Below are 13581 nucleotides of genomic sequence, written 5' to 3'. Positions count from 1 at the left end.
CTCTGTGATTTTTCTTTCATTTGTGAAGAACATAAACATAGCATATGCCTAATATAATTACATTCATTTATTTTCTTTCTTTACAAATTTAAATAATTGTCTAATTTCATGTTTGTTTGTTTTTTAAATATTTGCCAGTGGATTCGCATGAACGAGTAGTAACATTTTTTTTTTTTAGTAATATTGCTTTGTTTAATTATTGAAGACTCCTTATCTAATAAAAATGGATATTGGCAGATTTTCTCTCTTTATGATGAAAAAACAACCCTCATTGGGAATGTCATGTCGTTTAAACAGTCCTTTCCTCTCATTTTATTAAAGAACATGAATGTTTTATATGAACAGCATTCAGTAGAGTATTCCTTTATCCTGACAAGGAATTTACTCGCTGCTCACGTTCTGTTGAAGATCCGAGGAATTTTGCATTGGAATCGAAACGTTCGCCCTCTCAAGCTCCCAGTAAAATACGCTATATTTTACTCTTTTTCATCGTTTGGCATTTGAGGGGTTTTCCTTGCGCATATTTCCTCACTTTTCACCGAGCACTTTTGCACAGAATGTTCGAATAAGCCTCTCAGAAAAGGTGGAGGGAAGGATTTATCATCTCTCGGCTACCTACAGTAGGCTATATCTTTGTGTTTTCGAGCAACTTTATAAGCGTTAACAGAAAAGCTATTCATATTTCTTTTATTATTTGAATACAGAAACCGGTATTTAATTTTTTTTTTAAGTCAGTATGTTTGTGAGTGAATGATACTGTCACTCGGCTGACATGTGAATGATGTGCAATGTTATAGAGAGAGGTAGAGAAGACTTTTTTTTTATTTTAATACAACCTATATTTTTTCATTGCCACATACAACAGCAACAGTAAAGTTTATTTTCTTTCTATAACTTAACCTCGCTTTACAACACAAAACAAAGGCGCCAATGCCAAAAAACAGAGGTAGTCTACAAGAAAAAGTAGCCTAGTACGTACTATGGCCATCAATGAGATCAAGTAGCTACCTAAACATTACAATGACTCATCTAATGACAGTTTACTGATATTTTAGGAAATGTAGGTTGGCGCTGAAACGATCTGCAGACATAACGCTTCTAGTTTCTGATCTGCCTGGCACTTAATTTGTCAGCCGCGCGCATTTTCATAATGAGCTAAATCTGTGCCTTGGCTTTGTTACACTCAGAGGCTCAATTTTCAATTTCCTCAAAGTGCAAAAACCCAGCTGTTTTAAAACGTGCTTTCATTTTCTTCGCCTTTTCCACTATCGTTTGAATTGAAACAATTGAGTTTGGTTCAAATGGTGTTCAAGTTCTCTTTACGAACCGGAGAGCAGGTGTATAAGACATAGAGTGTAGCGCTGGTCAGAAACGGTAGGGGGCAGTGTCGAGTCTTGTAGCCAAAGCGCACTCTGATAGAGATGGCTGATAGTACACAAGCGCCGATGCTAGAGAGAGAAAATCACCTGTTGGCCTGGCACAATTTAAATCAGGGCTGCTAAATCCTGGAGATCTACTTTCCTTCGGAGATTTAACTGCAATCAAACATACAAGCAACTAATCACAGTCTTTTGGTTCATCACAGGGTGACAACAACAATTTTGTTGAAAACGAAGTAATATAATGAAAGGCAAATGATTGAGCAGTCCAAATCTGTTCCAATCCTTCAGATTTCACATTGTTGGCTAAGTAGGAATAAATGATAGATGCATTTGATGCTCTTTTAAGCTGAAATCAAAGAGTTTTTATTGATCAAGATGTTAAAGCTCGCATGCTCTCCTAGGACAGACAACATCAAGGTTTGATGTAAGACATCATCCTGTGCAGCAGCACTTCCAGCACACTGGAAAATGCTTTATTAACCTTTTACTGGAAAATAGTATGCATAAACTGCTAAGACTAGTCTTACAAGTTAGTCATCAAATATTTTTCTGCAAGACTGTTCATAACTTTGTCAGTTACATAAAAACCTAGATTGGTCTAATTTGATAACAAAAAGTAAGACTGATTACACCTAACTAACTGCTAGTTGGTCAGATTAGTCCTTAAAGGGTTAGTTCACCCAAAAAATGAAAATTCTGTAATTAGTTACTCTCCCTCATGTCATTCCAAACACATAAGACTTTCGTTCTTTCTTCAGAACGCAAATGAAGATCTTTTTGATAAAATCTAAGAGCTTTCTGACCCAGACAGCCTATGCAATTGAAACTTTGATCATTCAAAAAGTCCATTCCGAGGATGAACGATAGTTTTACGGGTTTGGAACGACAGCAATTAATGACAGAATTTTGATTTTTGGGTGAACTAACCCTTTAAGACACAGTCTTAATCTAATGGCTTTGTTCATACAACTGGCCTGATATAGTATTCTCTAAAAAAATCTTTTGCTTCGGTCTAGAAAGGAAAACCTGTGCAGATTGCTTTGAAATTTCTGTTTTTCATCCTTGATTGTGTTACAGTAAAAAAAAATCATGATGTTTCACTATAACTTGAGACCCCATTGTCTCTCATTTAAAGTGAGAATAAATGGTTTATTATGTTTAGCTTGACTATCCTTAGGGGGATTTAGAGATATATTTACCCAAGCTTACTCAGTCAAGTACCATCTTATTCTACCTAAACACCACTCACCACAATGTTTACATGGATGTCTCTTGGAAAAGCGTGTATATGCTGAGACTTCTCTTCTCAATTGTTTATTAATGATGCTTCTTCCTTCTTGGGTTCTTGATAAGGATTTCTATAGGTTCAGACTATGTTTTCAACATCCAAGAGAAAACCTCAAGGGTGTCCTTATAGTCATAGTATGACTCATTCTGAGGGGTCTGACACTCCACAGTAGATTGTCATCATTCATATGATGAAGGAAGTCTGGAGCTATTGTGTTTGTCTACGTGTGCCTGAGGCGGCTTGTGAACGTCTCTCTTAACCAGAGTCTGTTTGTTCGCCGGTCCACTAAAGGCTTTGTGTATGAGTATTAATATTCATACAGCTCCCCCCACCACCACCACTACCACATGTGCCAGTCGATTCATGTGTTTTCGTTGTGCGTGAGGCCTCTCTTTTCAAATGTAAAGTAGGTTTTAATGTGTAATGATCTTATGTGATCCCTTGTCAGTTTGAAAGTAAAGAAGTAGTAGCCTTAGCTGGACATCAGTTACATGCATCCGTAGTGAGTGACATCCATAGTAACGAGACCTGAAAATGGAAGGAAATCTGATCATTTGCATTTGATATCAGCATAAATAATTTTAGCACTTGAGAAGTGATGACTTGGTAGCCCTTATGAAAGTTTTAGCGGTGCATACATAAGATGTGCCATGTGAATTATTTCTGATGCGGAATCATCATTTGAGAGGGGACAGTGTGGATAAAAGTTTAATGGGAAAGAACTTGATCTGACTGGCAGTAGATATGACTGCATGGAATAGAGTGTCAATGTCAAGTGTACTTCTGGCTTAGTTAGGTATCCGAGCTTAAAGAGAAAGCTCACCCAAAAATGATTTTTTGTCATCTTTTACTCACCCTCATTTCATTCCAAAACTGTATGACTTTCTTTCTTCTGTGGAACATAAAAGAAGATATTTTGGGAAAATATTTTTTATCTATAGAAGTCATAGTAGAAGTCAGTGGTCACCAACATTCTTCGAAATGCCTTTTGTGTTCTGCAGAAGTATTAAAATCACAGTTTTGGAATGTCACGAGGGTGAGTAAATGATGACAGGATTAATAAAGCTATATAAATGTATAAAGTATAAAGCTGTTAGTGGTTTCTTCATGATACAGTTCTTAAAAGTTTTAAACCTTCTTAAATTTCTGTAGAAGCATTTTCTCTGTTATAGCACTTCTTCATTTTGAATATTAGATCTTCTCAAGGCAGAATTCATCTTACTGAATTATCCAAATGATATCTTCCAAAAGAGCCGGTCTGCTAATAATGTTCCAGCTAAAGTGTGTGTATGCGCTGTGCCTGAGTTTCTAAGTAAAGGCAGTTAAGGAGCCATTCATGAGACGACATCATTCAGGTTCGTCAAAACCTCTCTATTGTGAATTTTTAGCTTTTGAAGGAAATTAACTGTTTAGCTCTTGTTTATGAGATAAAAGTCAGTCTAGCAGTTCAAACTCACTTTTTGTACTCCTGCTGCGTTTCAAAGCACTTTAGAGGGGTGTACGGTAACCTCTAGTGTAGACTGACACTTTCTGACCTGACATGGTTTTCTAAATCTTCGTAATAGTGCTGTAAGTGTTAGCCATTGTGAAACCTCGGCCAGACTTACTGGCGTTCACACAGAACACAGTTACATGTATTTTAATCGTGATCATGATTCTCTCCATTAATTGAGCATAATCATCTGTGGTATTGGCCCACTGGCAACTGCGACCAAATTTTACGACTAAAAAATTCCTTTAATTAGCCCATGGCTGGTAAATTATATGATTTCACTCACCTTTTAGCACAGATATAATTCCATTGCCTGCTGAGCTTTACGTACCATCACTTTCTCTCACACACGCACTTGTGAGAGAAAAAGAGAGGCTTACACATGCCACTTAAAGAGAATAGACGTGCTAAATGCAGGGCTCGACCAGTACCAAGAGTTGATGGAACTGTCACTATCCCCATTGGGCCAGTGCTTCACCGTAATAAAAGTTTAACCTTTGCATGTGTTTTTAAGCCTTGCCAATTTAAACATTCAAGTGCAAGAAGACGCAAAAGAGAAATCAATTCGGGACTTGCACACACAGAAAGCCAAGTCTGACAGCGTGCGAATACAGAATTGAGTTCTCTTTCACGTCCTCTTACACTTGCAACTTAATCTGTGTATAACTACTGTTAAGTCCTGAAAAGCACTGTTTATTTAATTTGTATCTTCGTTCTATTGTTTGTTTGTGTTATTGCTTGTAGTTTGATTATTTGTTCTTATTTTATTACGCTGTTTACTGTCTTGAATAATGTTTGAAATTTATATTTATGTTTACATTATATTTGTATATAATTTGTTTTACTTAATCTTCCCAACCTGGAAACCATACACTCTAAAAAATGCTGGGTTAAAAACAACCCAAGTTAGGTTGAAAATGGACAAACCCAGCGATTGGGTTGTTTTAACCCAGCGGTTGGGTTAAATGTTTGCCCAACCTGCTGGGTAGTTTTATTTAAACCAACTATTGTTTAAAAATTGCTATATGGCTAGCTTAAAATGAACCCAAAATAGTTGGGAAATTAAAAACCAGATGCAATTAGAGACAACAATAATAGACAAAAGGTGAATGTTTATTAATAAGCTTTAATGTTTTATTAATATAAATTTAATAGTTTAATAGTTTATTAATATAAATGTATTAATAAGCAATTTAATAAATGTTTATTGTTTAATAATTATTCATTGAACATTAATAAATGTTCATTTCCAACATACTTTGGGTTAATTTTAATTAAGCAATACAGTAATTTTTAAACAATAGTTGAGTTAAATAAAACTACCCAGCAGGTTGGGTAAACATTTAACCCTACCGCTGGGTTAAAACGACCCAGTCGCTGGGTTTGTCCATTTTCAACCCAACTTGGGTTGTTTTTAACCCAGCATTTTTTAGAGTGTAGGCATGTATAATTGGTTAACTGTGAGTTACCTAAGATATACTCTACGGTGAAAAACTGTAAATGGTTTAATATTGCATCATATGTAATTTTACCGTAAAATACAATCAAATGTATGTATTTTGAGAGAAAAAATTATTAATTACAGTGAAAAACAGTAAAAAGATATTCCTATATGTCCTATGAGTTCCTGTGGGACACACCTCATGATTATTTTGTATTAATAATTAAGTTGTTTCTTATTTTTGTTATCAGTAATGTACATTAGGGTGTTTTGTGTTACATTTTCTGTTATACAGTTAATGTTTATTGCATTATTTTATTGCCATGTTTCACCTTTAATTTACGGGTATTGTAAAATATATAAGAGAGAGAGAGAGAGAAAGAGAGAAAGAAGACGTTTCAACACAAAAGTGGCATAATTAACTTAACTATTCAAAGAATTATCATAGTTTAGCCCCAGTGGTTTGTCAGGTGGAAATGCATCACATCCCGAACCTGTGATGTCACTGGATTTGAAAGAGGAAACTTAGCTTATGGTGTTCCCAGGCCGTCCCTGAAAGGGAATAAAGGTTTTTGTGATGTTCTCCATTTTGATGCCGTGATTGGTGTGAATTGTTGCTTTTCATGAATTGCTTCATTATTATTCTTGCTATCAAGGGGTGGAACAGAAGGAGTTTGCTGGCTCTTGGCCGTTTCTCAAGAATATTGTAGGAACGCCCTGCTATCTTTTGTTTGCCGGGGGGGAGGGATGGCAGGGTGTGTTGAATCAAATGTATTCCCCAAGCAGTTCGACTGGGGCTCAACTGGAAAAACAAATCATGTAGATGGATTATCGTCTTGGTCTGTTCATTTCTGATAAACTGCAATCACACGTTGTTTTCAAAAGTGCAACTGTCCATAGCGCAATCCTTCTGAATGTCAGAAACCTGGTGTGGACGGATGGCTGCGCACTACTCGGTCTGTGAAATGTGATCTGTGATACGGCTGAGCTGCTTGCTGTCTGCAGTCCTAATTAATACTTGATGTGATTGAAGGCGCTCAATTTGTCTAGAGTCTTATCTTGTCAATGCGTTTGTTGTTGTTTTTTGCAGAATGTCTTGCAGACAGACGGCAGCTGAAATACAACAAACAATTAAGCCCTGGAACTGACAATTATGTCTTATGTTGTCATGGAGATGTTTTTACACAAATCAAGCGAGACGCATTGCTCACTCTTGTGGGTTCTAATTAAACAAACGCTATACTTCCTTAATCACACCTTTTTCGCAATTGAGAAATCGTGTCCCTTAGCAGGCTGAAGTTTTCTCTTAAGAGTTTCCTTCAGCTCCTGAAGCCAGTCAGACAAGTGGCGGAAATGTCTTTAACAACTGGAAAGCGTATCTAGATGCAAATGCTTCCAGGTTAGAGAACTCAAGTTATTTGCCTGTCGTTTGTCATAGTGAACAGTGGATTGTCATTTTAATATTTGTAAAGCTGGTTTTCTCTGCCCCACTGTCAAGGGAGGGATGCAGTTGTATGTAAGCGGACGTGAAGGCATGCATCTTTTCTTTGGCATTGTTTGGTCCAAGGAGGCTTCAATGAGGAGACGGGGAAAAGGGTAGAGACCAAAATGCTCCCACAGTTGATTTGCCCATTGTGGGGGAGGAACACTATTCCCATTGATGGTGTTGTTGGTGAAGCCCCCAAAAGCTGGAGAAAGGGGGCCCATTCAGTGCAATGGTGACCCTGCACAACTATGGGAGATGGGTGTTAGTGCTTTTGTGGAGCACGGTGGGAACATTGTCCCCATTCTAGTGATTTAATACCCCAGCTCTGAGGCACTTTGCTATCTTCCCTGAAATGTTCGTGATCTGTCCTATATCTTTTTCATGAGGTAAAATGTCTCATTATAATACCACTCATTTCTTTCAGTTGGAAAAAGTTGAACGAGCAATTTGCAGTCAAATGATCTGTGTTACTCTATAGATATGGAAGCCTGTCTCTGACTCGGAGTAAAATATAAAACCAGTAACTGTAGCTTCCATTACCCTTCAAATTGTGCAAACTGAAGTTACGAAAATACGCCCAATGGAAACGCGCCAATTTCGCAAAAACTCCCATATATTGCAAAAAAAAAAAATAATTATGCTAGCATGATGCGGTTTTTCAGGGAATTTGAAAAAGGAATATTTTGCAAAACTTCAATGGAAGCAGGTTTTTTTTCCACATTTACAGGTCACCTGGTGTATGTAAAAGTCGTTCATTCTTTAAAGAAGGCGGTATGTTTGGACACGAAGACGAGATGAGTTCTTTATTAAACTCATAAAAGACAAAAGAATTATGGGAATACTGGATTCCAAAGAAATGCCACAATTTATCAAGACCTAGAAAGAGGTATGAGTGAGAAACACCCAGAAACACCTCAAATGTGACCGCTCCCAAGTATATAAGGTCCTTTCCCTTGCATTAATGCTTGGATAACACGCCTATAAGCCCAAATTAAAAATAATGGGTAATGCAGAGGCTGCAATATACTTAAACCTACTAACATCAGTTGCCATGATTTTTTTTAAACGACTTGTCGTGAAATGAAAAAATTCATCATTCGTTTTAGTCGCATAACATCAGTTAATGGAAACAGCCAAAAGTCAACTTACCTTTTTAATTTTACTTCCATATGCATGATGGTCAAGCATTTGTGTAAATAAACTACAGTTGCTACTAGCTTAAATACAGTTTTCAGTAGATTCACCAGTTGGGTTGTTTTGATTCATAAAAAGAGGCTAGAAATATTGTTTTAAAATAGGTAGGTAACAATTTACTAGAGGAACAATTCTCACTTTTAACTAGTTGCTTATTAGCTTGCATATTGGCTGATTATCAGTACTTATGAAGCACATATTAATGCCTTATTCTGCATGACCATATTCAACATTCCTAAATACATAACCCCTACACCCCATACCTAAACTTGAACCCTACAACAGTTACCTTACTAACTATTAATGAGCAGTAAATTAAGAGTTTATTGAAGCAAAAGTAGTGAATGTGTTCCCCATTCCAAAGTTTTATCGAATAATATGTTGCTAAATGGGTTTGATTATATAAATGTATGTGTTTTCTTAAAACTGTAAATGTATGCTTAATGTATTTGTCATAATTGAGATTCTTTTGTGACAAGTAATTAGTTATTTTTATGTATTTGTTTTTTTATGTATATAAGTGTATTTTTTTAAATATATATATTCTTTAAATACCTTCAGGGTAGTTGAATCATTTTAATTAGTATTTAGTAGCATTACTAACACCCTATTTGAAAAGAAAAGATTGACTGTAGTCTAATTGGACCCACTTTATATTAAGTGGCCTTAACTACTGTGTACTTACATTTAAATTAATCATTTGATACAATGCACTTATTGTGTACATACATGTTTCTACATTGTACTTATATTTTAAAAACACCTGCATTTAATTACATCTGTAATTAATTTCTGTAATTACATTTATAATTACTCTGTTGACCCATCCCTTAACCCTTACCCCTACCCTTAAACCTACCCATACCACCAAAGCTTTCCCTATCCTTACCTATATCCACCTCAATAGCAGTAAAAGTGTTTTGCAATTCAATATGAACCCAATAAGTACATTGTACTTATTTTTTGATGTAAGTACATAGTAGTTAAGGCCAATTAATATAAAGTGGGGCCGTCTAATTTGCTTAAATTTGGAGTTGCCAAGTTTAAAATAAAATTTTAAATCAATGCAAGCAAAGATTGCTTTAAATGACTCATTACACATACAAATATAGAGCCACCACTGTACAGATACAGAATTTCTTTTCTCTGCCCTCTCACTGTCACTGACAGTTTTTTGCACACCTGATTTGTTTTATCACAACCCTTAAAAGTAACAGAGAAATCAATTTCACTCAGCTCAGCTCAATAAAAAAGCCGGTTATTATTTAGTTTGACAATTCTTTCTTTCATCCTTTGGATGACAGTCATTTTTAGATGTGTATGAACTCTGATATTGAATTTTGATAGGTAATTCGAAAAAGGCACAATTGCTCGGCAAATTTCCAAAATGTAGATGTGAATGGAATTCCTTTCAGATCCAAAATGACAGACCATGTAAACTCTGGCTGTAAAATGAGATATTAATTGCCCTTTGCTTCCAGTCACTTTTGAATACAGCAAGACGAATGAACAAAAGGCCTCCGAATGGGAAAAAAAGCCAGAGTCACTTATCAGGTGCATTCAAGATTCATGTCATGGATTGAGCCTCTTATCGCTCTGACCTGAAGTGATCTTCCTCTTGAGGCCTTGCCTTTCTTCCAGACGGTGATCCAATATGTCTTACACCCCATAAAGGTCTATAAATTTCCCCCATGAGGGAAAACTGATAAGATCAGACTAAGTATCCATAGCCGTGGGAAAAGTGATACATATTTGGCCTTATGTTGAGTCAAGCAGTGTTTAAGCGTACCACAGATTTAAAAAGCTAGACCTATCAAGTAAGTTCATACCTAAAAGACTGCATTTTAAGTGTACCTTTGTTTTGACTGTATCATTGGCCTCCAACTTTGTCAGTTCTATAGTATTTTTTTTTTTTTGTACCAAGAACAACTTTTCTGGTCTTGCCTGTCTGTAGTGTGGTTGGCTGCTGTTTCTATAGTGATAAGAAGTAGCTCTCGGTTGGTGCACAAAGGTCTGTCTCAAACACATCGACAGACTGAACCCTGTTTGACAGTGATTAATGTCCAGTCCAGATCAACACAGAACATCCATGGACCGCCCCGTGCTAATCCCATCCTTCACTCGTTATCATTGAAAAAATGAGTTTGTATTTCTGACCAATACTGATGTTGAGTTAAATGTACGGGGAATCTGAGTGCTCGGCTTTTGCTGCTAGTTTGTTGGAAATTACATAGAGGCAGAACTCTCAGTGGTGTAAAGGTTGACATGTTGTTTAATGAGTATGGCTTTTCGTCATCTGTAACAACAACTAACACTAGCTCATAGTGTTTCTGTGGCATCTAGTGTTTGTACTTTGCACTGGATGCAGAAAAAATAATCATTACAGTCAGGGACTTGAATTGAAGAACTGTATCAGTCTAATTTAGAAATGAATTATGCTTGTTTTGTGAACTGAATCATTCAGAGAGGTTATGTGAATGAACTGAATCAATTGATTGATTCATTGGAAAGATCGAATCCAAAAGCCTGTGTTTCTGTCACCATCTCTCTTCTTGTTGCCACTCAACCAGATCTGGTGGAAATCATTTTTCTTGTAAGATTACAATTGTGGGCAATGCGGGCACATGACTTAAGAGGCGACCCTGTCCCTACTTCCAGCTTCCAAGTTTGTGTCCTTGCAGGATAATGAGTAATGTCAGGATGTGAATATTATCCTTGGGGTGGAATGGTTTTCTGCTAAATGGCTTTTCTTAATTCACTTCAGATAACCTGTAATGGGGATTTCAGTGCAAAATCTATAAACATAGATGGATGACTTTGTCCTTGTTTTACTATTAGTCAAGAGCAGCTCACAGTGGTTCTCAGACATTCGTCTGATTTTCGCGTGACCTATATGGAAATTCCTTCAGTTATCTTTGTACAGCTTTAGCACGAGGCATGAATGCCAATCCGCAGTTTGCTTCATAGAATCATGCTGGATACATAATGTTTCATATAGTAGGCTGTAGGGGTGTGCAGTGAATTCATTGTCTGTATATATCTGTTGCATTGGTGAAATTATCTGTATCTGTGTAAAATGATGCCAGCTGAATAGCCAACTTTTAATTAGTTTTTCTCCTTTGATAGTTTCCATATAAATTACCTTGTATACGTTCTGAAATAATTTTGTTTTTATTAATCTTTATGTAAAACAAAGCTAAAAGAACATCATTAAGAAATTGGGTAAAATGTGGCCATCCAATCTGAATTCTGAACTTGAAATCACACTGCTTTCATAAAGTTCACACATTAGTCACAATGGCTTCACACAATCACCACTGCATTAATTTCAGATATGTTTCTTAAAAATATTGCTTTGTCTGTTATTGTTTGATAATCAGTCTAACCATTATTTTTTTTCTATTATTTGGAAGTCATTATTTTGAAGTCATTATCCATACTTTCTGAATAATGTATTCAGCTTCAGGCACATCCTAGTGTGCGGTAGTCTGAACATAGACAATGTCAAAAATGATAGGGGTAAATGGATAGATGGATTGAAAGCTTATGACACGCGAACTTGTCACTGTAGTCATTCGAAAGAAGCAAGATGTTTTAGGATTTGTACTTCCTTTATAGTTAATTTTCCTGTACTGACATTTATAAGGCTCCTATAGCTCACTAAATCTCATACTTAAGGTCCTAGTTACTTGCCCTGACACCCTGACTTGCTTAATTTCTTAAGGGAAGGTGACATGCACAGGAATACATCCTAGGAAGGAAGTGCCACACTAGCACACTTGTGTAAATCAGGCTAGAAAAATGTTTGATGTTTTAAAGTAAATATATCTCCGCACAGACCTCCCCTTCTAACAGTTGAGTGCTAGGCCTTGGACAAGGGCCCTATTGAAAGCTTCCCAAGAGGTGAGTTTTTAAAGTTTTAGAGGTTTTGAAGGGGATACAGACCTGCATTCCAACACACTCTGAAGTACAAAGGCACTCATGGAGGTGGATAGAGGACCCTCCGGAAGAGCAATGGATAACAGGTTCAGTCGATCAGTGAATCCAGGCAATATGTCCCTAGAGTACAACCAATGCAACCAAATTGAAGAAAAAAAAAAAGAGGAAAAAAATCAATATGGTGAGTGTAAATAATGCATTGTAAGATCTTCAGTCATCCTGGTATTGAGTTTTTCTTTATGATTTAAAGGAAATGCAGCAAAATATTTCCATTCATTTCACCATCTGTATTTATTTACTTTTTGAGATCAGACGTACCTTATCTGTCTGGCACGAATGAATTGGCTTCATTGATCAATGTGAGCTACGTGTTATTCAGATCACCGTAAGACTCCATTGAGCTGCTTTCATAATCAGTCCTCTATTTTTCTCTAGCCTTCAGATATTAGGAATAGATCTACATGTTTAGATTCATATCATAAACTGAGTTTGCAGAGGGACTTCTATACTAGTGCTTCTGAACAGGTTTTACTTCTCCAGATTTTACATTGGTCATCAAGTTCAACATAGGACCACATTTTTTAGCACACAAAATTGCCTTTTAAAATAAAAAATGTAACTACTATGTACTGCAGAAAACCCAACTTTTTTTTTTCTTTTTCTAAATGTTAGAGGTTTCCATGCTTAGAGTAGTGTGTTTGTCCAGGTAAATCCATATTTAAAGGTACACTATGGAAATCTGGGCTCATATTGCCATCTCTGGTATAAACATAAAATTACAAGTTACTCTCATCAGTTATGCTAAATCATTATTGTAGACTTACCTACAATTGTAGTTACTCAGAACATTTTTTGAACACTTTTTTTATTCACTGGAATTTGTATGGCAAATTAAGCGAAATCACCCACCTTTAACGTAGTCTGGATTGTATTTTATTTTACTTAGCACAGTTTTGTTTGTGGATTTTGAAGATGGGGGCATGCAACACTACATGTCCATGTTGCCTCTACCAAATAACAATAGATTTGTGACATAATTTAGAAGAGTTTGACTGGATGCACAATTTTTGACGTTGTTATTGACAACAAAAGATATATGGTGTGTTTCTGCTGCCTTAGAAAAATAAAAAAGATATATCAGCTTTTCAATATTAAAGGGATAATTCAGCCAAAAATGAAAATTCTGTCATCATTTACTCAGCTTTATGTCGTTCCATACCTGTTTGACTTTCTTTCTTCTGTGGAACAAAAGAAGATATTTTGAAGAACATGGAAGCCAAGCATCATTGGACCCCACTGATTCATTGTTAAAATAAACATTATTTTAAGAAGTGTCTCATCTTTGGTCCACAGCAGAAA

At 36.2% G+C, this 13581-nt stretch overlaps 1 protein-coding gene across 2 annotated transcripts in view; it reads left to right on the top strand.

Moving 5' to 3' along the window:
* The window catches only part of sema5ba (sema domain, seven thrombospondin repeats (type 1 and type 1-like), transmembrane domain (TM) and short cytoplasmic domain, (semaphorin) 5Ba), a 162705-nt gene that overhangs the window by 292 nt on the left and 148832 nt on the right, over nucleotides 1–13581 (top strand). The gene's annotated exons all lie outside the window — the stretch shown is intronic.

Source organism: Chanodichthys erythropterus, chromosome 14 (assembly GCF_024489055.1).
Source record: "Chanodichthys erythropterus isolate Z2021 chromosome 14, ASM2448905v1, whole genome shotgun sequence".
Taxonomy (NCBI): Eukaryota; Metazoa; Chordata; class Actinopteri; order Cypriniformes; family Xenocyprididae; genus Chanodichthys; species Chanodichthys erythropterus.
This window is presented reverse-complemented; position numbering and strand designations above follow the sequence as displayed.